This window comes from Vulpes lagopus, chromosome 11, assembly GCF_018345385.1.
Source record: "Vulpes lagopus strain Blue_001 chromosome 11, ASM1834538v1, whole genome shotgun sequence".
Taxonomy (NCBI): Eukaryota; Metazoa; Chordata; class Mammalia; order Carnivora; family Canidae; genus Vulpes; species Vulpes lagopus.
In genome coordinates, this window is record NC_054834.1 from 83,684,034 (window position 1) to 83,703,144 (window position 19,111).

The 19,111-nt window shown below is 38.2% G+C and overlaps 1 protein-coding gene across 1 annotated transcript in view; it reads left to right on the top strand.

The window, feature by feature from the left end:
- The window catches only part of PKP4 (plakophilin 4), a 238,740-nt gene that overhangs the window by 19,890 nt on the left and 199,739 nt on the right, over window positions 1-19,111 (top strand). The window lies entirely within an intron of this gene.

Sequence of the window (19,111 nt, forward strand, 5' to 3'; positions counted from 1 at the left end):
TCCTTTACTTCTTCAGGTAAAGTTAGCTTGCTGCTCCAGTGTGGTCACCTTGCCTTAGGTTAACTCTGGGGCAGTTATTTGGGAGACTAAACTTCAGCTTGAGTTGCAGGAAACAGTGGCTGGTGTGTACCATCTTCGGAATCTATGTTAATGATATCATTTTTGCTATCCAGTTTTCCAGACAGTTCTAAGTCATAAAGCTGAAAAACTTTGAGACCTAAGCCTTGGCCTGAAGCCCAACCAGATACCATGTTAATAACCCAAAATTATTAGCCAGGTCATAAAAGATATGTTGACCTTAATGAGAGTTACCATCTCTTTCTGTCATATCATGGATTAATTTCATGCATTTAATTATGATTCTTTTTTTTTTGTTTTTTAAGATTTTATTTATTCATTCAGGAGAGGCAGAGACACAGGCAGAGGGAGAAGCAGGCTCCATGCAGGGAGCCCAACGTGGGACCTCAATCCCAGGACTCCAGGATCACGCCCTGAGCCAAAAGCAGTGGCTCAACCACTGAGCCACCCAGGCGTCCTTAATTTTGTTTCTAGGAGTTCTTTTTTTAGCTTTCTATAGTGATTGCTACATTATGCTGTTAAATTTTAGGAAGTACTGAAGAAAAAATGAAGAAAAAACATGTACATGAAAGTGGTATGGAATACACATGTGGCCTCAGATTTTACATTCAAATGTTTTCAAAAAGTGGAATCAAGCTATTATGCATATTCAAAATATACCCTTTTCTAAAACGTAAATACAGGGTACACAGTTTCCAGAATAACTCATGTGTTCAGTGTAAGATGAATCAAGTAGTATTGATCCCTAGATCATTCATTCTCACTGGGTTACCAAAACATTTAAGTGGCCCTTGTATCTGTTCTTGGGCTTATCTTGATGTAATAGCCTAGCCAAGAACATCTGCCAAGAACTTTCTGCTTCATGAGATAGCTGGCTGCAGTCCATAAAACTTTGACCTACTAGTACATTGTGGTGATACTATTTACTGTTTATTGATAAGGGACTCTTGAACTAAATCTTAGATTCTAGAAGTTACAGAGAAGAAATTGGTGAGGTGGCAGTGACTGATACGCTAAACTTGCATCAGGATTTGTCTTCTAGGGCAGCCGGGGTGGCTCAGCGGTTTAGCATCGCCTTCAGCCCAGGGCCTGATCTTGGAGACCTGGGATTGAGTCCCACATCGGGCTCCCTGCATGGAGCCTGCTTCTCCCTCTGCCTGTATCTCAGCCTCTCTCTGTCTCTCTCTCATGAATAAATAAATAAAATCTTTAAAAAGAAAAATAAAAGGCTTTGTCTTCTACTCATGTAGTTCAATATTAATTGAAGCAACAAATTATTGTTGCTTCAAGTATCATATCTTATGGTCATTTTATTTAAATCTAAGAATTAAATTCAGAGTTGGGGGGGGGGAGGCCTATCTATGCTATCTAGCTAGCCAATTTAAAAATAATCTCTTAAGTGGCATGGTCAAACCCTTCCATAATAGTATTAGTGGGATACAAAAAATTCAGTCCTGTGAAATGTGGAGTTGGATCAGTGCAAGGTTAATGAGGTCACCAAAGTAAGCCTGCCTACAAAGCTAGCCAAGCACAAATTGTGGGAGTTTGAGTGTCAATTTAGTTAATATATAAGTTTTTTACACATGAATTTGTGTTGTCCTAATTTGTATAGTTGTGAGGCACTTATCAGAAGATTTTTGCTGTAACTTGTTCATTACATAAAGCCTTTCCTTCATAGGTTCTAGACTTGTTCCTATCCTGCATTTGTTGGTGAGCAAAAAGAAATTCAGGATAGGGAGCAGTTGGTATTTACTAGTCATTGTAGCAAGTACGGCAGTAAAACCATCATCAGTAATTACAGAAATCTTAAGTGCTTGGTTAGATATCTCTTATTTTGGAACACTGACAATGGCCAAATATTTAGGTCTAGAGTATGAACCTGACTCTTGGTTTGGCCAGAACTTGTCTCAGACCTTTAGATGTCTACATGAACAGCTCTGTGCCTCATACAGAAAACACACATGGAAGCTCAATGCACTATGTGAGCTTTTAATCTACAGTCAGCCTCCACTAGCGTACCAAGGAAAGGAAGAGAACTTGTTGACAGCAATAGATGACGGGCCCAGTTGTTTCAAGGCCACAGAAAACTTTCTCAAAACTTCAGGTCCAGGGTGATTACATAGCAGCATCTTGAGCAGGGTACCATGTTTCCCATTAGCTAATTTAAATGAGAATTTAGGACTTGAATCCTCTCCCCTCCCCAAAAATTTAAAAACAGGAAATGATCTAGGCCAACTCAGCTGGAGGTGTGCTTTTTACAAATAAAGAACTGGAAGAAAATCATGCCAAGGTGAATGAACTACTTGAGTGCAGCAGAAATATCAGCTCTTATAACCCTGAAATATTAATTATGGCCTGATTTCTTTGGAAGCCAAGCAGTAAGGGATGACGTTTTTGTTTTTGTTTTTGTTTTTTATTTTTTAAATAAATTAATTTTTTTTTGGTGTTCAATTTACCAACATACAGAATAACACCCAGTGCTCATCCCGTCAAGTGCCCCCCTCAGTGCCCGTCACCCATTCACCCCCACCCCCCGCCCTCCTCCCCTTCCACCACCCCTAGTTCATTTCCCAGAGTTAGGAGTCTTTATGTTCTGTCTCCCTTTCTGATATTTCCCACACATTTCTTCTCCCTTCCCTTATATTCCCTTTCACTATTATTTATATTCCCCAAATGAATGAGAACATACAATGTTTGTCCTTCTCCGATTGACTTACTTCACTCAGCATAATACCCTCCAGTTCCATCCACGTTGAAGCAAATGGTGGGTATTTGTCCTTTCTAATGGCTGAGGAATATTCCATTGTATACATAAACCACATCTTCTTTATCCATTCATCTTTCGATGGACACCGAGGCTCCTTCCACAGTTTGGCTATTGTTAAGGGATGACATTGTAAAGAAAAGTGAAGTAGCAGTTTTATAGGGTCCCTAAAACTCTATTGTCACATTGATTAACTGAGATTAGACTGAGGTTCGATTTCCTGGTAATAGTTTCCTGATTAAAAATGGCTAGAACTCCATGCTGGCTAAGCCATAGGGACTGGCTTCTAAGGTATGCAAATAAATAATCTAATAACTATAATAATGCTTCATATATGTAACAGATAAGCCAGGGACAAAGTTTATTCTCTCAGCTCTTGTGTTCTAGAGAGAAATTTCTGGTTCAGGCTGAAAACATTTCCAGTGTTCTAAAATAGACTGGCAAAAGTTAGAGATCTTAAATTTGCAGTTTTGTTTCTGAAAGGGTGTGGCTTGGAATTTAACTCATGCTAGCTACAAGATGTGAGGTCATTGAATAAAGAGGAATTTTAACTTTTTCCCAGATTCTAAAAAGTCATTATTTAGATTGCTTTGAGTTTTTTTTTAATTAGAAGTATTAAAAAAAATTCTGCACCTTGAAAGTAATCACATTATGTTGTATACATTGTTTCTCCTTTCAGTGAGTTAGAATATTTTAAAATGCCATGGTCACAAGCTGATAACTTGCTATGACTTTGACTTTCAAAGTTTAATAAACACTTTGGACCATGCTGACAATGTGGTCTTTAAATTCTTTGTACTAAGAGATAGTCACGTATTTCAGAAGTATTGTGCCAACTACAATACTAATCAAGATGAAGATGAATGGCATCATCAGCAAGTGTGTGTCATCTGCCTGCTGTCCACTGCTTTTCCTTGGCATTATCTCATCTTTTTCTGTTAAATAGCTTTGTAAATATTTTTTATTGAATCACCTAAGTTATTAGTAATGGCTTAAACCTCAGTCAACATGGTGAAACACAAAATATGAATTATCTACATAATACTTTGGTAGTTGTCCAAAAATATAGTTTGAAGTATAATAGGTGAAGGGGGGTCAACAGATACCAATTTTCTAGTTATAAATAAGTCATGAGAATGTAGTGTACAGAATGTTGGCTATGGCTAATACTACTACATTACATATTTGAAAGTTGCTAAGAGTAGATCTTAAAACTTCTTACCACAAGAAAAATAATTTGTGACTGTGGTAATAACTGTTAGCTAGATTTACTGTGGTGATCATTTCCCGATGTATAAAAATATCAAGCCACTATACTGTATACCTAAAACTAATATAATGTTATATGTCAATTATACCTCAAAAAAAGAAACCCATAATTTGAGCTTTTGGGGTAAATGAAATTGGCAATCACTAATAATAATGAGGCTTTTTGTTTAAGGTTTTTATGGAATATTTCAAATACAGAGAATAATGGAATGAATACTCATGAAACTAGCATTTAAACTTAAATCTTGTTTTGCCAGTTTTGCTTAAGGTCTGAAGTTGGTGTATGTCCTTTTCATTATGTTTTAATTTTACTATGTACATTTTATAAATATGGCCAGGCTTTTAGATGCTGAAAATCTTTGTTATGGTTATATGATTAGAGTTATAGTAAATTAAACCTATTAAGTACTTCAGTGGAAGTACTTGCATTCTTTTTCTAGGCTGGGCTGCCGCCAAGCCAGCCCTCTCCAAGAAGTTTCTATTATTTTTGTTTTTCCATTAGTAGGAGTTACTTAAACAACATTAATTTTTTTTCAGCACTCCAGCAATTTAGATGTTAAATATTAGGTAACTTTTAAATGCAGCATAATTTTTAAAATGTCAGGGATCCCTGGGTGGCTCAGTGGTTTAGCTGCTGCCTTCAGCTCAGGGAATGATCCTGGAGTATTGAGATTGAGTCCCACATTAGGCTCCTGGCATGGAGTCTGTTTCTCTCTCTGCCTGTGTCTCTGCCTCTCTCTCTCTCTCTCTCTCTCTCTCTCTCTCTCTCTCTCTGTGTGTGTGTGTGTCTTTCATGAAAAAATAAAATCTTAAAAAAATAAAATAATTTTTCCTTGATATATTCATTTTTAAGTTTCTATAAGCAGTTTGACATTTTTACACTGAAACTGAGAATCTTGGTATATTTATCAATTTGGAAAAGAATTCAACTAATATCGCATAATCACAGGAAAAAAACTTTATTAACCTGCAATAGGCAGTAATTTGGTTTTTTAAAATGACAGCTGAGTAAGAGTTTGTAAGTATTAATTACTCTGTGATTCAGTAGTCTCTGACTTACTAAATGACCCAGGAAAGCAACCCTTTTTCCAAGTCATGAATGAAATAAAATGCATTTTTAAAGCATTTGTGCTTTCTCTTTTGGATCTATGCAAATTTTGTACTTCTCTGTTCTTACTTGCTTTATTCTTTACGCTTAATTTCTCTTTGTATCTTTAAGGAGAGAAATTTAGCCCATTTCTTATGTTTCCTTGGCTTAACGTTGAAATCCAGGGCTTGCCCGTAATGTGGCTCCAGTTTTGCCTTCAGTTCTAGTGTCAGCCACGGCTGCCCATATGACTTAAATCTTCACCTTACATATCCATCCATTGTCAGCTGAGGAGGATGTCAGAAAGAGGGCCACTCAGTCTTTCTTCTCAGACTAAAGTGTAGAATTCAGTGGTTTTTAGTACATTCACATAGTTACATGGTCATCATTACTCTTTCTTCAGAACATTGCATCACCTCCAAAATAAGCCCTGTACATGCAAAGCAGTCCCCTGTTTCCTTTTCCCTCTAGTCCCTGGAAACTACAAATTTACTTTGTGGATTTACCTATTCTGGACATGTCACATAAATAGAATCATACAAAATGTGGCTTTTGTTGTTTTGTCTACATCTTTTACTTGGCATAATATTTTCAAGATTCATCCATATTGTAGTATGAGTTAGTACTTCATCCCTTTTTATAACTGAATATTCTTTTGGATGCATCTACCACATTTTGCTTATCCATTTATCAGGTGATGCTCATGTGAGTTGTTTTCTTTCTTTTCTTTTTTATTTTTATTCTTTTTGACTATTAAGAAAATGCTACTGTGAACATTTGTATGTCAGGCTCCATGCTGGATGTGGAGCCTGCTTAAGATTCTCTCCCTCTCCCTCTGCCCCTCCACTCCCCCTCACCCCTCCATGTGTGTGCATGCATTCTCTTAAATAATTAAAAAGAATAATTTTATTTCTCTTAAATAATTAAAAATATTTAGTAGCTTTTCTCTATCCAGTGTGAAAATAGTAAATATTCATAACTAGGTCCTGAAATTTAGACATTAAAAAGTCTCTTGGCCCATCTCCAAGTCACCAGTGAAGCTATCTGCTCACTAGTATGTGCTTACAAAAATCAGTATTTTGAATTGGGGAAATTACTAGCTTTTTATAAATGTTGGGAACCTATAATAAGTTCTGTTTTATCCAGTTCTCATGGTAGAGTTAGTTTTTTGTCCTCAGTTACTTGTTCTATTCTTTGTTAATACAGTCTTCTCAAAGGCTCCTCCCTAACTGATCTCTGTTATTTCATATAAATTTCGTGTGTTGGTAGAGCCACCTGGAGATTAATTAGCTCTGGCTGGACATTAATGATAAAATATGTAATATGTTACAAAAACTCTTAATGTGGCATGTTGGAGAGAAAGTAATGTTTTGTGCATTGAGATGGTGTTTGGGGAACCTATCATCTAGAAGAGTGATTTTTGTTTGTTTTATTGTTGGTTATATTTTGAAACTTTTTAAAGCCCTTAACATTAAAAATACTAATATTATTATTAAAGTTAATTATTTTTAACTCTTGAATTTATTAATATTTTTAAGACCAACGGATTTCAGAATTATGTTGTCCTCTAATAATATGTCTAAAAAATAAAATTAGAAGAGAAATTAACAGATAATCTGAAAAGTGTTGCTTTTCATCAGTTCTGCAAAGTATTTTAAAGCTAGTAAAATTTATTGTCCATTAATTTGAGCTTTGTTTTCTCATCTTTTGTCAATCTGACCAATGAATCTGTATAAGGTATATGTGAACATTAAAAAGCTAACCATAACAGCATGAATAATTACATATTTTTTCCAGATCTTTTGATTCTGGGCTAATTACATCAGTTTTACTACTTGCCTCTGAGAATTGAGACATTGAAGTTCTGTTGTTTGAACTACCCATTGCAGTTTTGATTTAGTAAATGTGTTAGAGATGGTTTTGTGGTTCAAGGTTAGTGTTTCTTAATATGTATGTTGTTTTGTTGTTTATTCTTAGGAAGAATTCCTTCCTTTGACAGTCACATGTGCATATATGCCTTTCTCAAGGAAGACTTTACCTAATGAGGCCACTGGTGTGTTGTTTTTTTTTTATTTTTATTTTTTTCAAAAATTTATTTATTAGAGAGCAAGCGCAAGCTGGGGGAGGGCAAAGGGAGAGAGAATCCCAAGCAGACTCCCCTCTGAGCACAGAGCCCTATGTGGGGCTCAGTTTCCGGCCTCTGAGATCATGACCTAGTCCAAAATCAGGAGTCAGACACTTAACAGACTGAGCCATCCAGGCACCCCCCATGAATGTATTTGAAATGTAGTTACAGGTGAGTGATAAACAGAAGATTACCTGGTTCTATAAACACTGCTAATAAGTGGGGTGCCAGCACAGCCACATGCAGACTTGTTAGAAGGGAGTAGTTAATAGTAGGAGTGTTCTGCAAGTGGCAGCCAGAATGAAAGATACTACTAGGATATTATTACTAAACTGTCCAGTTTGGCATACTGAAATCTCACCTCAGTGTACCCCACTTGTCCCCAAGGGCCAGATCTTTAAAAAGAAAAAAAAAAAGAAGAAGAAAAAAATCAGTGCCATTCGAATAGGTCACTTCTCTTTTCATGACTTACACCATTGCTCTATGATAAAGATTGAAAGCCTGACCAGAACCTACCAGGCCTTGTATGACCCGCCTTCCTCTCTATGCAGAGGTTCCAAACTGGCACAAGTCCAGATTTCCAACTTCTCTTCAAAATAATGATCTTTGCGTATTGAGTGCTTACTATATGACAGGAACCATTTTAAGCATTTTATGTGAATTAATTCTTTTAATCCTTAAAACCACCCTACAAGCAAGGTATTATTAGCTGTGTTTTACAGAAGAGAACATAGAAACGGCAACAGTGTAAAGTATGTCATGTAGTCAAACATGGCTAGGAAGTGACAGAGCTGGAATTTTAGTCCACACTCCTTCATCCTAGACCCGATACTCATCACACCTTACTTTGCTGAGATAGGCTTTCAGTGTGACTCATATCACCGCCATTGATAATTTCACATTTATTTGTAGAATGATTTGATTGTAGTCTCTTTTTCCTACAAGACTACAAGTTCCATGAAGGAGGAATTCATGTCCTTTCCCCTTTTACCATTGTTTTTAGAGCTCATTACAAGCATCATACTAGGTGGCCCATGTATATTTGTCAAATGAATAAATGAACATGATTTGATGTGACCCATCACTAAGCTTGAACAGGAGACTAACCTCTTCTGTAAGCAAAATTATCTAATTCTTTAGTTCATTATCATCTGTAAAATCAGAAAATGATATTGAAATGTCTACAAAGCATGTTGAATTGTAATACAAAAAATGTGTAAGTTCATAATGGCCAAAGCTTGTTTTTGTAGTTTTGCTTTGATCACAAGAAATGGGAATAGGTATTAGTTTATGTTCAGTTACATCCATCTGGGACGCCTGGGTGGTTCAGGGGTTGAGTATCTGCCTTTGGCCCAGGGCGTGATGCGGAGATCTGGGATCGAGTCCCGCATCAAGCTCCCTGCAGCGAGCGTGCTTCTCCCTCTGCCTGTGTCTCTGCGTGTCTCTCTCTCTCTCTCTCTCTCTGTGTGTGTGTGTGTCTCTCATAAATAAATAAATAAATAAATAAATAAATAAATAAATAAATAAATAAATCTTTAAAAACATCCGTCAATTATCAAAATATATTAGTATATGTAATCTAAGATTATGTTTATAGTAAATTATTTCAATTTATTTAAAACATGACAGCATTCTTATTTTGTTACAGAAAGAAAATGTACATCTTAAGTTCCATTGAATTTTTTATTTTAAGATTTTATTTACTTATTTGAGAGGGACAGAGAGAGATGAGCAAGAGCACAAGAGCAGGGGGAGGGAGAAGCAGATTCCCCACTTAGCAGGGAGCCCAAAATGGGGCTCCTCCATTCCAGGACCCCGGGATCATGACCTGAGCTGAAGGCAGCTGCTTGACCGACTGAGCCACCCAGCACTCCCAAATTTTTAATTCCTAATTGAATCTATGTAATCACTAGTGGTGGAGTTCAAATTAAAAGAATTACAAAAATGGAATTTGATAAGGAAAATTGTATTTGGTAACATTTAATTTATAATCACAGTAAAATTATTTTGGATATGCTTGGCAGCTCAGTTTCTAAATTCTTATTTTTGTGATAGGCTATAATTAAACTAGTTTCTATTTGAATATGTAGATATGATATAAGAAAATTTTATTAAGTTGTATGAAATGTGGAGAAAAAATTGTCATAAAAAGTAGATTTTTTTCTTTGAAGTTATTATTGATAAATCATGATGAAGTCGAGAAACTTAAGCAATATATGGCCAAACCTTTTCCATTGTATCAAATCTGACCATTTTTGAAACCTAATGCTTCATGGCAGTGTAGAACTGCGTTTTAGGTAAAACAGAACACTTTAAGGACAAAGTTTTAAATGACTGTGTGAAACCCTGCAGCTTTCTGGGCAGCCCAGGTGGCTCAGGGGCAGCCCAGGTGGCTCAGCGGTTTAGCACCGCCTTCAGCCCGGGGCGTGATCCTTGACCCGGGATCGAGTCCCACGTCAGACTCCCTGCGTGGAGCCTGCTTCTCCCTCTGCCTGTTTCTGCCTCTCTCTCTCTCCTCTCTGTGTTTCTCATGAATAAATAAAAATAAAATCTTTGAAACCCTGCAGCTTTCTGAGCAGTGTTTCAGTTTACTAAGAGTCGTGGAAGGTCAAGTAAAATGTAGGATTTAGAACCAAGTGTCCCATATTCCAAACCCAGCTCTTCTTGGCTAACCCATAAAGCAGAGAATTGGTTAAAGCACAACAAACTAGTACTTGCTACATGGCAAACATAAACACTTGAAAGATGTACCCCAAGTAACACTAGCAGCCCATTGTCCTGAACTATAGCATAACAGCGATTGAGAGTTAGTGTTTTTGCTTGGGATGGTTCCTCTGGAGCATGAACAGCTCAAGGCTGGATCATAGATAGTAAAATGTGTGACTCTAGTGACATTCTTTTTAAGTTGAATAAGCCTATTTGGGGACTTTAGCCATGGCTCTGCATGTGAAGCATGGTTATTGTCAGAATTAAGGTTAATGTTTTATTTTTTTTTATTTTTATTTTTTTAAGGTTAATGTTTTAAACACAAAGTATATTCCATGTAACTTATATGTAACTTCATCTTCAAGTACCTGTTTCCATCTCTGAGATGTATTCTTTATGAAATGTTACATCAACATAATACATTAAATAAAGTATAACTATAAACAAGGGAAAGATAGAGAACACAGGAAAGTTCTGTGGCTCATGGGCCAAAGCATGGAGTTTATCACAAAGGATTCATCCTTTAGCAGTGATTTCAGCACTAGCCTGTCAACTTTGTGTGATACTTAAAAACAATTGCAAGTGCCATAGGCCTTAAGGGCATACATAAACAGGACATTTTCAACTGGCGCAAAGCCCTTTTAAAATTGCATTTGTGACACACCTAGGTGGCTCAAGTGGTTAAGCATCTGACTCTTGGTTTCAGCTCAGGTCATGATCTCAGTCAGAGTCATGGAAATGAGCTCTGCGTTGGGCTCCACGTTCATCGTGTATCTGCTTCAGATCCTCTCTCCCTCTCCCTCTGCTCCTACCCCTGCATGCTTGCTCATGCTCTCTCTCCAATAAATAATTTTTAAAAATAAAATTGCATTTGTATAAACCATACAATACTTATGTATATTTTCTAATTTACCAGTTGTCATAACTATAATCTTTGGAAATATGTCTTAACTATAATCTTGGGAAATAATAATATTATACATGTTTTAAACACCAGGAAACAGACAAGAAAGATCTTTGACTTGCCTAGGCTCCTGTAACTAGTAAGTAATAGACTCAGAATCTAAACCTTAGTTTTCTGTTGTAGAGATAAAAAGCCTCTCTAACCATGCTGATCTCTGAGTTATCAATTTGGGCTATGTCATATATAGAAAGAACCCATCAGTTTAGAGTTTTGGTTTGTTCGGGTATAATGTTTATATAATTATTCACATTAAATTTTTATAGACTTAGGGATCCCTGGGTGGCTCAGTGGTTTAGCTCCTGCTTTCGGCCTACAGCGTGATCCTGGAGTCCCGGGATCGAGTCCCACATCAGGCTCCCTGCATGGAGCCTGCCTCTCCCTCTTCCTGTGTCTGCCTCTCTGTCTCTCATGAATAAATAGATAAAATCTTTTTAAAAAAATGTAATAGACGTGTGGTGAAAGAACGTAAACTTTAGAATAGTTTCTACGGGGGTGCCTCGGTGGCTTAGTCAGTTGAGCAACCAGCTCTTGGTTTCAGCTCAGGTCATGATCCTCGGGGTCCTGGGATTGAGCCCTGCATCTGGCTCTGCTTTAAGCAGGGAGTCTGCTCAAGAGTCCACCCCTCCCTCACGCTCTACCCTTCCACCTACTCCTGTTCATGCTCTGTCTCTGTGAAATAAATAATAAAATTTAAAAAATAATCCACACTTTTTTCTTTTTAAAATTTTTTAAAGATTTATTAATTTGGAGGGGGAGGGGCAGAGGTAGAAAATCTTCAAGCAGACCCCCTGCTGAGCACTGAGCCCCATGAGATCATGATCTGAGACAAAGCCAAGAGTCAAACACTTAACTGACTGAGCCACCCAGGCACCCCCCACATTTTTCTTTATATTGTTTCAATTGGTCAATAAGGACATTGTACTCTACTACTGCCACACACAGCCCTGGCTCCTAGGGACTTCGTGAAGTTTGAATGAATGAAGTGAATGATTGAAAGAAAAATAAAGATTTGGTAGATATTTATGTCTTATAAGAGCAGCTCTTTTGGGAATAAATATGGTGGTGAAATATAACATGCAAAATAAGTAGAGAACTCCTGATAGGTGCCTAAATCATAAGAGGAAATGCTGATTTGTTTCTCCCGTTATGGAATGATTCACTTCTGAATTCTTCCAGAGGATCAGACCATATTCTATGTAGACCTTCCACTTTTTTCAATTTCTTCCCTGTTTACCCACAACTTTATCACTGCCACCTACTAAGTTATTTCTAACCATTGTCTGTGTGATCCTACAGATTTCTTTATACATGCACTACAAATCAAATTTTACATTCTAATAAATCCAAATTATAAAAATTTGGAGGAGGAAGAGGTTTAAGATGCAGATAGGATATAAACTTCAAAAATGTATAAAGGGGGCAGCCTGGGTGGCTCAGTGGTTTGGCGCCGCCTTCAACCCAGGGCATGATCCTGGAGTCCCTGGATCAAGTCCCACATCGGGCTCCCTGCATGGAGCCTGCTTCTGCTTCTCCCTCTGCCTCTCTCTCTCTCTCTCTCTCTCTCTCTCTCTCTCTGTGTGTGTGTGTGTGTGTGTCTCATGAATAAGTAAATAAAATCTTTTTAAAAATGTAGAAAGGCTAAATTTAACAAATAATTCATGTGCTAGGAACCATCCTCTTTACACTCTAGCACATGCTATCCCTGCTAGAATCCCTTTGCTTTCTTCTCATTCCCCACAGAGATGAATCTTCATTTGGTCTTACTCTGACTACTGAGGCTTTTTTGGTGATGGTGCCTTGCTGAATTCACCCAGTCTACTGTTTTTTTTTTTTTTTTTCCTGTATTGCTTATATTTTCCCACTACTTATAAAGAATGTGAGGAAGCATTCACAAAGAAAAAGAGGTCATCCCCAACCCTTTCTTGACTCTGGTACTCACTTACCTCCTCTCACTTATATCCAGGTATAAGTATATGGCAATATGTGGTAGACAGTTCTTAAGATAGCCTCCAGTGATATGGAATGCATGCCTTTCTGTAATCCCCCTAGAGCATTGCCTGAATTTATTATTCAGTTCTTATGAATAGAATATTCCTTAGCATGATGGAATGTCACTACCAAGAACAGCAGTGTTACCAGTATCATAATTCTTGATACCTTTGGTGAAAGAACTTCCAGTCCACTCCTGAGTCAGGGAAAGAACAAGGCCTGTGACTACTTAAAAAGAGCTATCCCAAAGGTTATCTAGAAATATATAGGAGCAGGTGAGAGAGGCACTAGGCCTTCAAGAGTAGGCTTGTCTTCATTTCTGTGGACTACCTTAGTGGTCTGGGAAAGGCATTATTACATCTCTCTGAGCTACTATTTTTTCCTTTCTTCAGTTGGAGGGAGTTAAACTTGAGGGTTTTGATAAATCTCTTCAGTTCACATTCTGTACACCCAGAAATTTAACATTTTTCTTTTTGGTAAGGAGGTTTCATTTAAAACAAAAAGTCCCATCCAGGTAGAGTGAACTTTTTTCCTTCAGAAACCATGTCGTGCATATGAAATTTATGTGTACTGTCTTAAAACTTCTGATATTATTTCACCAGATATTAGCTTATCCAGGCGTCTCATTTTTGAGTTACTATTTATAGTAACTTCTTAGAGTTACACCTTTTATAGCTATGAAGGAAGTTTTAATGTGGTCACACTATCTTAATCTTTTTCACCTTGTGTTCCTGACCAACAGGTTTCTAAAACTAAAAATTACTTGCTAGGGGAAAATGATGTGTCTCTTTGTCTTTGCTGCATGTATTTTGTTCCTCTTGTGGATTTAGTATGGCATGCCTGAAATCATCTTCTATCCTCTAAAATGTTCCTGGTATCTAATGATGGCACTCAAAATGCAGATATGGGGTTCCCTAACCCTTTGGCTTCCTGCCTTAGCTGGATGCTGGCAGATGGCTTTTTGCTAAGAGCCCTCTTTTTAGAGTCCCTTCCCGCTCAGGTCTAAGGTTTATTAACCCTTTTCAGAGTATAAGAAACTAAATTCCATCCATATAACATAGCCGTATGTTATTCATATGGTTTACAAAATTTTCTTGCCATTTGGAATCTGGAAATAATTTTTAAAGCTACGTCTATCAAAGAAGACAAGAAGTATGTATGTTAAAAATATAATTGTGTCCAGCAAAAGTTTAAGAAGATATAGTAGGAGGGCATTGAGATGAGTGGGGTCTTGCTTTCACAGGTCTGGCTCTCATGCCAAAACCCTTATCACACCCCTGCCACCTCCTCTAAGAAAGCAACTAGGACTATAAATCCTGTTTCTTTAGCTGCTGGTCATTAAGGATTAACAGGAGAAATGTTATTCTAAAATTTTTATTTGAGATAAAATATTTATTCTCAAACATTTTTATTTTTTTTAGTTGTTTATTCAAATTGTATTTTTAAATGGACAAATTAGAGATAGTAGATTAAAGAGTTAGATTTATTTAAAATATTGTCAGTCAATTTAAAGATGTGCAAATAATTAATACCAGATGGCATCTACCTAGGATATTTGAGAGGATCTAGGACATTAATTGATCACCTTTCTTTCCTTCTAGGCTTCTGGTACCTCTGTGATAACAGACACGGTTACCAATTCAAATTTTAAAAACTCTGGAGAGAGAGCAAATGTGATAATACAAGGAAAAACACGGGGTACCTGGGTGGCTCAGCTCAGTTGGTTAAGTGGCTGCCTTCAGCTCCTGTCATGATCCTAGGGTTCTGGGATGGAGCTCATTCATTGAGCTCCCTGCCCAATGGGGAGTTTGCTTATCTCTCTCCCTCTGCCTCCTCCCCCTGCTCATGCTGTCTCTCTCAAGTAAATAAAATCTTTAAAAACAAACACACACACACAAACGAGGGAGGGGCACCTGGGTCATTTAGTGGTTGAGTTTCTGCTTTTGGCTCAGGTCATGATCCCTGGGATCAAGCCCTTCATCAAGCTCCTGCAGGGAGCCTGCTTCTCCCTCTGCCTGTGTTTCTGCCTCTCTCTTGTCTCTCATGAGTGAATAAATAAAATCTAAAAACAAAAACAAGGGAAAACATAATAGCATTTTTTGAGGAGATTAAAACATAGTATTTTTTGTAGATTTTCAAAAAACTTGTAACAAATTCTGTTCTTTTTTCTCCACACCCAGTGTGGAGCTTGACCTCATGACCCTGAGATCAAGAGTTACATGCCCTACCCACTGAGCCAGCCAGGTGCCCCCAAATTTCTGCTTTTAATGGCTATAAAAATTGCTGTTGGGCGTTAAGTGGCGATAATAGCTGATGTGTCCTAGATGACTGAAATTTGGAAATGGGTGATAACAAGTTGGAATACTGAAACATTTTTCCGGGAGAAAGAAGTGCAAATAGCAGTGTTCTCTAGGAACCCATGCAGGGAATGGTTTTCAACATCTGTCTAATCTGTTTGGAAGAGGGCTTGAAGTTTTGGGTTTTCAGTAGTGGACACCCTAGAAGAATAGTGAAACTTTCTTTTTTTTTTTTTTTTTTATTTATTTATGATAGTCACAGAGAGAGAGAGAGAGGCAGAGACACAGGCGGAGGGAGAAGCAGGCTCCAAGCACCGGGAGCCCGATGTGGGATTCGATCCCGGGTCTCCAGGATCGCGCCCTGGGCCAAAGGCAGGCGCCAAACCGCTGCGCCACCCAGGGATCCCGTGAAACTGCTTTCATTTGTTGTTTTCACTTTTATTTATTCTCCCTACTTTGTTTGCATTGCTAATTTTTATTTAGTAGTAATTGGACTGAAGTGAGGGTTGAGTTGTTCATACATTTCAGTTGGTGATACTTTGTCATCATTGGACTGGGCCAAGCCAGTGTTTTATTTATTCCCTGTTATCTATCTCCTACATATACCACCCCACACACACACTACCATAGGCACTTATGTGTTTAGTATGGGGTTTTTTTACTGTATGTACTCTTATATAGTATATATTTTATATTATGTAAATTGTTACATAAATGGTATTATTCTCATTTAGCTAATATTTTCACTCAGCAATTTCATTTAAAGAGCTGTCCCTGGGCCTGTGTGAATATTCACTTGTTGGTTTTTTTTTTTTTAAGATTTTGTTTATTTATTTGAGAGAGAGAGGGAGAGAGAGAAAGTGACAGAGATAGCAAGAGAGAGCAAAGATGGGAAGAGAGAGAGAAGCAGGGTCCCCACTGAGCAGGGAGTCAAGATGCTGGGCTTGATACCAGGACCCCGGGATCATGACCTGAGTTGAAGGCAGATGCTTAACTGACTGAGCCACCCAGGTGCCCCAGCTTGTTGGTTCTGACTGCAGCTGATTATTTTATGATATACATTCATCTAATTTTACCTTTCTACTTCTTCACTGATAGGGATGTAGATTGCTTCCACCTCCACACCATCACAAAGTGAGATCCAAATCCCCTGGAACCTGCATGATGATTTGTTTTGGAACTATGCAGATCACTCTGTCATAGACTATAAGTACATTTAATTGGCATCGGCAGTGTCTGATGGTCCCTGGGATGGCTGCATCCATCTATATATCCCCACACCCCACCAACATGTGGTACAGCTTTCTAACTTTTGCCAGTCTATCAGATATAAAATACCTATTTCCCTACTTGTGAACCTCATCATCTATTCATCTACTTGACTTTTTGGATATCCTCTTCTATAATTTTTTTATTAGTAGATTTGTTGGGGCTCCTAACTTCTTATGTTGATTTGAGGGATATTGTCATATTCCGGATATTAGTCCCCTATCAGGGTATTGCAAAATTCTGCTAATCTCTCATCTGGCTGTATACTTTATCCTTTGAAAAGAAATACTTAAAATACGCAATCAAAATGGGGGGTGGTTCATTTTGTTCTTTTTTTTTTTTTTTTTGCCTTATGACAAGTAGGTACTGAGTTCTTCCCTACTCCTGGGCTTCAAAGATGTTTTCCAACATTTTCTTCTTTTATACTTTTTTTTTTTTTACATTTCACTATTAAGCTTTCCTTCCTCTGGAGTCCACATCGTGTCATGGCCCTGATTAAAAGCCTTCATAGTAAAGCCAGAACCCACGGAGGGCATATGAAGCCCCTCAGCATTTGTCTCATACCTTTTCCCCCATTCAGATGTGCCCACACTGCCTCTTATTCACCTTTGTACTACAAGTACACAAAATCTGATGTTTTCTAAAACATCCTGTAGCAGAAAAGTGAGCATTGTGACATAATTCAGAAGTATTTTCCCTATTTAATTTAAAACCTTAGAAAGGGACATTTCTTTGGTTAATTTTTTTTAACAGAAATACTTCTATTTAAACTATAGAAGGTAGTACATTCCAATTATTTCAGGAGTCAAGCAGTATAGAATTGTACAAAGCATTAAATGAAAAATTCTGAACACCAACCCTTTTGAACTTCTCTCTTTGGAGGCTAGAGGGCCAGGGAGGGATGTCAAGAATTCTAATGCCCAAGCCATGTTCCAGACCAAATAAACCAGAATCGCTGGGGGTGGGACCCAGGTGTTGGTATTTTTAATAGTTCCCTAGGTGATTCTAATATGTAGCCAGTGCTAGATGTACAGCAGTTCTTACAATACTTTAAAAAATCAAAATGGCTTATACCAAAGGTATTGTTCAGCATCCTGCTTTTTTTCAGAAGAATTTGCTAAGTGAGATTTAAAACTCTACCTTTAGTTTAAAATTTAACTATAATTTATGAAGAATTCTGTTAATTTTGAACATGTTCTCAAGTATGCCGGCCTTGTTAATCAACTTGTACAGCATTATAGAGTAACTATTTTATTTTTTAAAGATTTTACTTATTTGAGAGAGAAAGAGAGCATGAGTGGGGGGTTGGGGCAAAGGGAGAGGGGAGAAGCAGACTCCCTGCTGAGCAGGGAGTGGGACTCGACCCCAGGATCATGACCTGAGCCCAGGCAGATGCATAGCCGCTGAGCCACCAGGCGCCCCTTGGGTAGCTATTTTAAAGTGGTCGAGTATCCTTGTGAATAATGGTAACTTTTGGCTTACACATTAGTGATAGTGTGAAGTTCTTCCCTTTTAACATTAGGATTCAGAGTTGTCAGCATCCATGATGGATGGCCAGAGCCCTTTTGGGTTCTTTGTTTTTATTGGGCCAAATGGCAGAATGTAAACAGGCACTGAATAGGAACTAAGGTGTATAAAAATTAAAAGCCAAAATAATAATATAATAATAATAATTTACTCAAAGTTTTTTTTTTGTTTTTTTGTTTTTGTTTTTGTTTTTTTTTACTGCGATATCTTTTCTCTTATCCTCAGTCACTTCCTTTCACCGCCTTCTCTTCAACAAGTCTCGCCTGATTTCAGCAGCCTGACGCCTGCCCTCGTGCCTCCCTCCTGCGAGCAGGCCTGCGCTCTGGTACCTTCCATGGCCCGGGGCCCAGTGCTGCCCCCTCTTGCTCCGGCTCCTCTCTCTGCTCAGCTTAGGAAGATTCTCTTCTCCTAACTGAAGTTAATTCTGCTTCATCTTGCCCAGCAGGGCAGCATTCGGTACTAGTGACTTCCCGCTCCCTGGGGACATGTCTTGTCTTCCTCCCTTGCCTCTTAGGATACTTTGTTTTTCTGTGTCTCCTTTTATCTTTTCGACTCCTATTTCTTTTTCTTTTTTAAGATTTTATTCATTTGGGGGATCCCTGGGTGGCGCAGCGGTTTGGCGCCTGCCTTTGGCCCAGGGCGCGATCCTGGAGACCCGGGATCGAATCCCACATCGGGCTCCCGGTGCATGGAGCCTGCTGCTTCTCCCTCTGCCTGTGTCTCTGCCTCTCTCTCTCTCTCTCTCTCTCTGTGACTATCATAAATAAATAAAAATTAAAAAAAAAAAAAAAAAGATTTTATTCATTTGAAAGAGCACAGGGTGGGGGTGGGGGTTTGGCTAGTAGGGGGCACGGTAGGGGCAGAGGGAGGGAGAGGAAGGGCGAATCTTAAGCAGACTCTCTGCTGAGCAAGGAGCCTGTCCCCAGGCTCCATCCCAGGAGCCCCAAATCGAGATCATGACCTGAGCCTAAATCGAGAGTCTGCCACTTAACCGAGTGAGCCACCCAAGTGCCCCTCCAACTCCTATTTCTTAGTT